At 36.7% G+C, this 6,439-nt stretch overlaps 1 pseudogene across 1 annotated transcript; it reads right to left on the bottom strand.

Moving 5' to 3' along the window:
- Positions 1-4,204: 4,204 nt before the first annotated feature.
- Positions 4,205-4,676, bottom strand: LOC308494876 (large ribosomal subunit protein uL24-like; annotated as a pseudogene). Its single transcript has one exon. The product of its transcript is annotated as a large ribosomal subunit protein uL24-like (transcript).
- Positions 4,677-6,439: the final 1,763 nt, after the last annotated feature.

Consider the following 6,439-nt stretch of genomic DNA (forward strand, 5'->3'; position numbering starts at 1 on the left):
TCAAATGCTGGCTGAAGCCCCAAAGCTGAGAACAATGTAAAATAGTGTCCACACATTCTAAAGAAAGGTGCTAGACACATCCATGTAGGATTTGCTAAAAAAAAAAAAAAAAAAAAAAAAGAATAAATCCAACCATCACCATCTGCCTCTGGCTTATTTCAGAGAAGACAAGAAATTCAAAAGAAATTGTTTGAAGGGAATTTGTAGAAACAGATCGGACTTTGACTTTCCTTGTTGTCTCTCCAGAGCAGGTAAGACGGTTCCTGAGATTAGGGATGCCTGTAAAAAGGTCGGCTCACTGTTTCTCATCTGAATCCTGGCTGGCGGGGCAGCAGAAACTCTGTAGGTTTCTCACAGTGTGCCAACCAAGTAGTGAATGGTGAAAAAAATTCTAGCAGAGTATGACTGGTGTTCCCTGGATTTTAAAGTCTTGTGCATGAATGCAGTCAGGTAACAGTTTTCAATATGGATAAACCCGTAATGGCATCGCGTGCAGCTAACTTGTCCAACATCTTGGCATGGCACCGATATGTGTGTTTCACTTTAGTCCAGTGGATGTTTTAGAGGTAGTTAGATTTGAGCCATCTTAAGTAGATCCCAATATCTGAATATTAGACAGTTCTTATAAATGACCAGAGAGCTATGAGATCTGAAAGAGATGTCACAAAGAAGTGAAAAAGCAGATTCATCAGAGATGGGCCACTCAATAAACTGGCTATTACCCTAACTTAACTTACAAAATGAAGGTAAACCTATTGACAGCTAACTATTAACTGTGGGGACATTTAAAGGCGTTCTAGCTCAATAAAGCATCCTAGTTACCATTGCCAGCTGAAATATAGGTCATTACCTGAAATTTAAATTTATCTGAGCATCCCGTATTTCTACCTATAAAATCTAGGATTTGCTAGGTCCCAAACAACATGTGTGCCCTAACAAGCACATACATATTACATATATGTCTCTATGTACATTAAACATTTGTTATTTGTACAGACATAAACATCAAATGTCAGTTCATTTTACATACAGTTTTTGTATCTATAAATAATGGATCATATATTATAATACTTTAGTGCACATTCACAAATGTATTTATGTACATTTTTGTTACTGCTTTATATGTATGACTTCCTTTAATCTTCACAGCCACCCATGACATGGACACTGTTTTTATCCCTATTTTACAGAGGAAGAAACCGCCGTTTAGAGAGGTAAAGGGACTTGACCAAGGTCACACAATCAAAAGGGGGCAAGGAGGATTTATACCTAGGCTCATGTGACTGCTAGGTCTGTACTCTAACCACTTGTGCTCTACCTGCCTCGTTATGCAATGTAAGCCAGAAGAGTAAGTAATTTGCTTCATTAAAATGTCCCGCATTAGGATGTTTTAAAGAAGAAACAAGGGAAAAGAAAGCAGTCCACATGTTTAAAAAAAAAGAAGAATCACAAGTCTGATTTTAATTTGGGACAGATACTTCATCTTTCTCATACTGATATAAAAGTAGAGTTATGGCTCCAAGTATCTAATTTGCGGAAACATCAATTGTATAGACATATTTAAACTTCTAAACAGGATCTCAGAAGTAATGCCCTAAGTAAATGTTCCTTTTGATAATGAAGTGTTAGATACCCATGCCCAACAGGAAAGAGTTTGTGTTTTGTATCTTAGCCTTTATTCTTTCTGTCTTTTTAAAAATTAATTCATGTTTGCTGTTCCATGAACAGATACACTTGATTGTACTTGAATAAAAGGGGCCACACATAAGAGCTGTAATTTTTCTGAAAGCATCCTAATTCTTTTATTTTTCTGCTAAATAGGGTGGCATAATTTATTCTTAATGGATACAAAATAAATATGGATTGTGAACAGACATTTGAAATTGCCTTTATAATCATCAAATTATTCAGTCCCCAAAGATGTTATTTTTGTTACCCTCAAATAATTGAAGGAAGTGAATGAAAACTGCCCTTCTCTTGCATTTCTAATTCACTAATCAAAGAATACATTAATCTCTGTCTTCTAGTGAAAATGGAAAAAAATCTCTCCAGAGATGTTGCCAAAGTTTATGCTACTGGGGATTCTTTTCTCCTCATCATTTTGATATTTCGATTCATTCAAAATAATTTTAGTCCTAGGGTGGTATTTTTGAAGTTCAAAATACTGACATGAATGCCATTGTGTTTTTTCTAACTCCGTGCTGTATTTTTAAAATTTTGTAATTCTACTATTATATGTCATTGGACTATATGTCAATTTTTTAAAAATCCATTAAGGAAATTATTCCTAGAATTATCTCCATTATTCTGAAGAACTGTTTTTGCTATTTAAACCAACTCCATCTAAAAATAGTTTCAATTGGGTTTCTGCCGATCACAGGACAAGATGATTGTTCCAATGACAGATATGGACATGTAGCCGAGAGAGAGAGAGAGAGAGAGAGAGAGAGAGAGAGAGAGAGAGAGAGAGAGAGGAGGGGGAGGAGGAGGAGGAGAAGGAGAAGAAGGAGAAGGAGAAAAAAGAAAAGAAAGAAGAAAAACTCTTTATTATATACCATTGCAAAAGCAAGCAGCTGGAAATGGGAAAGTTCTGTCTATTTGAATATACCCCTTCTACCGTGTTTCCTGGAAAATAAGACCTAGCATGATTTTTCAGGATGACATCCCCTGAACATAAGCCCTAATGCATCTTTTGAAGCAAAAATTAATATAAGACCCCATCTTATTTTGGGGGAAACAAAGTAGCAGCAGTGTTTGTTGTACCCTGCCCTCCCTGCCCGGGGCTTAGATTTATTTTAGTTTCAGCTTGACCCCACCAATCCGGTCTAGATTTTTGAGTGATGATACTTGTCAAAATGCACTCTCTTAGTTTTCAGTAGTTCTTTATGAATCTGAAAAATCAATTTTTTAAAATAGACATTATTTGTAAAGGAAAGGATATTATGTGTTGATTGTTGGATAAGTGCCAAGTGTTAGAGTGTGTATTATATGTACAATGTCTCATCCAATCTTTACATCTACCTTGTGAATTAGATATCAGCAAAAAAAAAAATGCTCAGAGACGACAAGCCACTTGTGCAAAGTTACGCAGCTGCTAACAAGCACAATCAGGAGTTGAGGTTTAGTTTTGGAGTAAATTTGTGAGTTATATACCATGTTTCCCTGACAATAAGACCTAGCTGGACAGTCAGCTCTAATGTGTCTTTTGGAGCAAAAATTAATATAAGACCTGGTCTGATTATACTATAGGGCCGTGTCATATAATATAATATAAGACCGGGTCTTATATTAATGTTTGCTCCAAAAGACGCCTTAGAGCTGATGGTCCGGCTGGGTCTTCTTTTCGGGGAAACACGGTATATAAGGTTGACTCGGTGCCATTCAAACTGTCTTTACAGCTTGAATTGTCTGACTACCAATCATTTTGTTCAAGGACACACTGTAGTCTGTCAAAACATGCTTAATTATTCGATAAGGGCAATAAAATTAGGTCCACCTAGTTGATATGAATAATAACCAGTTGACTGAATTTTTCTTTAAAAAAAAATTTTATACAGGCTCATGTGTGTATAGACCCAGAGAACACTACGCAAAACTACCAAGGCAATTCATGAATTTTCCTAGTTTATACGAGGTGTGATCAGAAGATACGGTGAATGTTTAAATAAATACAAATTATTACAATAAAAGACACATTGCCATGAATTGCCCTTAAAATACTCCCCCTTACTTAGAACACACTTTTCCCATCGTTCTTGCCACTTTCTGAAGCAGTTCTGGGAGTCCTCTTTCAGGAGTGTTTTTCAGATGTGCTGTGTTGGCTGCCTCGATGTCCTGAATCGCTTCAAAACATTTTCCTTTCATGGTCATTTTGACTTTGGGGCAGAGCCAGAAGCCACATGGTGCCAGATCTGGTAATTAAGGTAGATGAGGACACACTGGAATGTTTTTATTTGTCAGAAATTGCCATATACCAGAAGCAATGTATGACATGGAGCATTGTCATGATGGAGGATGAAGTAAAGACACTCACGAAAGAGGACTTCCAGAACTGCTTCAGAAAGTGGCGAGAACGATGGGATAAGTGTGTTGGAAGCGAGGGGGAGCATTTTGAAGGGGATGAATGGCAATGTGCTTTTTACTGTAGTAAGGTTTTTTTTTTTCATTTTAACAGTCTTTAATGACAGCTGTATATAAGATTACTTTATTCCTGCATCTTCTCAATTGTTTCTTCCTTATATTTGCCCTTTTCCTTTCCTACTTGGCGAGATTTGGCTTTCGGTTCAAGGATCTTTTTGTGGTCTTTGTCCAGCTTTAGTCTAGTGATAAAAAGTGCTGGGGTGAATGCCCACATGAACGGTCGTGCCATTAGCCTTCTCCCGCTGCACTCGTTCAATGTAGATGACATATTTCTTCCTGTAAACCTGGACTACTTTGCCAATTTGCTGCCCTTTGTAGTGCCCTCGGACAACCTGAACTTCATCATCCTTTCGGATGGGCATGGATCGAACATTGTACTTCTGTCTCAGCTCTTTGGAAAGAGGAGAAGACATAATCTTCCTGCGAATGTGGGAAGGTGCATTGAAATGTCTTTTACGGTTCTTGCTCCAGTCAGAAGTCACAAAGGGGTTGAACTTCATTTTGGCCGCTGGCGCTTCAGCGATGGCCGCAAAAGGGAAGAGCATACGTTTTTTTAATGTAAACGTTCACCATATTTTTCGATCACCCCTCGTATATCTAAAGAGACACTGAGTATGCTACATTGAGTCTGTGCATATAATCTCTCGCTGACGTGCCTGTGAATGGTAAGTGTTGAGGATTGTGATAACCGTGATCCCTTGCCAGAGAGATTGCTTACATTATGTCTTCATTTTGCTTGCATGTATATATTTTTGATACTGAGCAGACTTTTTTTAGTAGGTGGTATCTATATCTGATCCTTTAAACCAGGGGTCTGCAGACCTCTTTTGTAAAGGACTAGATAGTAAATATTTTAGGGTTTCTGGGCCATAGGGTATTTGTCAAAACTACTCAACTTTGTTGTATTGCAAAAACAGTCACAGACAATGCATAAATGAAGGGCATGGTTGTGTTCCAATAAGACTTATAAATATAGGTGGTATTCTGGATTTGGCTAAATAGCCATAGTTTGCCAGTCTTTGCTTTATACCGTGATCTGATAGGGTGTCCATTCACATACAACACACACATGCGTGCACACACACACAGACACACACACAAATACACACCACACTTTTTTAATAGAAGTGAACCATTACTACGATGCCTTCTTTTAATACCTATCATAAGCTGAATCTTATGTGAAATTGCTGATAACATGCAATTGCAGATTATTTAATTCTTTCCTAAAGTTAGCACTATTCTTCTGAATTAACTGCTGGATAATTAAAGTGAAAGTTGGGTGCATTGTATTTGAGAAAGGAATTGTAGGCAATAGATTGCAGTTCTCTTCAGTTTTAATTGAAAACTGAGTTAAATTAGCACTCCACTGGTATGGTTTTATAAAGCAGTTCATTATAAGCATTTGTAAAAGTAATGCATAGTCTAAGGGCTCTTTTCTATTTATACTATTGCCATAATTAAGAGCCTGTCCATATTTTTAACGGCTAGTTTGAGGCTTTTGCAATGTAGCCTTATATAGTCTGTTCACATTAAAACCTGGTAAATAACAATGACCCTGGGTTGGGGTGGGGATGGAGAGAGGGATTTTAGGACATTGGTTTTCTAAACTAGTTAGTTTCCTGGGCTGTTACTGTGTTTCCCTGAAAATAAGACCTAGCCGGACAATCAGCTCTAATGCCTCTTTTGGAGCAAAAATTAATATAAGACCCAGTCTTATTTTACTATATTAGTAAATATAGTATATATTAGTAAATATAGTATACATACTATATAAGTATATATAGTATACATTATTATATTAGACCCGGTCTATAGTAAAATAAGACTGGGTATAATATAATATAATATAATATAATATAATATAATATAATATAATACCAGGAATTATATTAGTTTTTGCTCCAAAAGGCACATTAGAGCTGATCCTCCTGCTAGGTCTTGTTTTCGGGGAAACAGCGTAGATATGGGTGCTTATGTTGTTTTATGGTTACGCATTCTAAGCATTAAAACCTGTTCTTTAAGTTTAGCAAAAGTCCACATATTCGACGATTTACTTAAATGTAAGTATTTAAAGCTTTGATTCTAAATGTGCAGTTTTAGGTTTTCAAAATGTTTCCACGGGAATTCTAGGGAATACCCTGACAAAGTGTTTGGATTCGAAATAATAGACTGAAAACAATGTACAAAACAGATCTAGAATACAGAATTCTAAGAGGCAGAATGCCCATCATGCCTACGGGAAACTGTGAGAAGCTTTTGGGTAAAATGGATGAATCAGGAATGTACATATTTGACA

The sequence above is a fragment of the Rhinolophus hipposideros genome (genome assembly GCF_964194185.1).
Source record: "Rhinolophus hipposideros genome assembly, chromosome: X".
In the NCBI taxonomy this organism is placed as follows: domain Eukaryota; kingdom Metazoa; phylum Chordata; class Mammalia; order Chiroptera; family Rhinolophidae; genus Rhinolophus; species Rhinolophus hipposideros.